The sequence below is a fragment of the Petaurus breviceps genome, unplaced genomic scaffold, assembly GCF_028583685.1.
Source record: "Petaurus breviceps papuanus isolate PSGF00001 unplaced genomic scaffold, PetGlider_PUasm1.0 90333, whole genome shotgun sequence".
NCBI classification, from domain to species: Eukaryota; Metazoa; Chordata; class Mammalia; order Diprotodontia; family Petauridae; genus Petaurus; species Petaurus breviceps.
The window spans coordinates 745,587-745,846 of record NW_027187220.1 but is presented as its reverse complement, the minus strand read 5'-3'; the positions used below and the strand labels follow the sequence as shown (position 1 = coordinate 745,846).

Here is a 260-nt window from a genome sequence, read left to right as displayed (position 1 = left end):
GGGGGGGGGGGGGGGGGGGCACAGGCTTAAGGATCCCGGGCCGCGCGCCCGCTCAGTCAGTCGCCTCAGCCCAAGCGGGCGCAGCACCCCAACGGCGCGCCCAGGTAGGATTACGTGCCGTGCCGTTCGCTCCGTCACACGCCAGGATAGCACCACGTGACCATCTTGGCCCCGCCCCTCCCCTGGCCGCACGCACGCACGCACGCAGAAAAAGCCAGTCTTCGGGTGGTGGTGGAGCAGCTACGGGTTTATTGTCCTCA

General features: G+C 69.2%; 1 protein-coding gene across 1 annotated transcript in view; it reads left to right on the top strand.

Annotated features, from left to right (window-relative positions):
* The window catches only part of LOC138177203 (cyclin-dependent kinase 20-like), a 14,525-nt gene that overhangs the window by 14,083 nt on the left and 182 nt on the right, over positions 1 to 260 (top strand). The gene's annotated exons all lie outside the window — the stretch shown is intronic.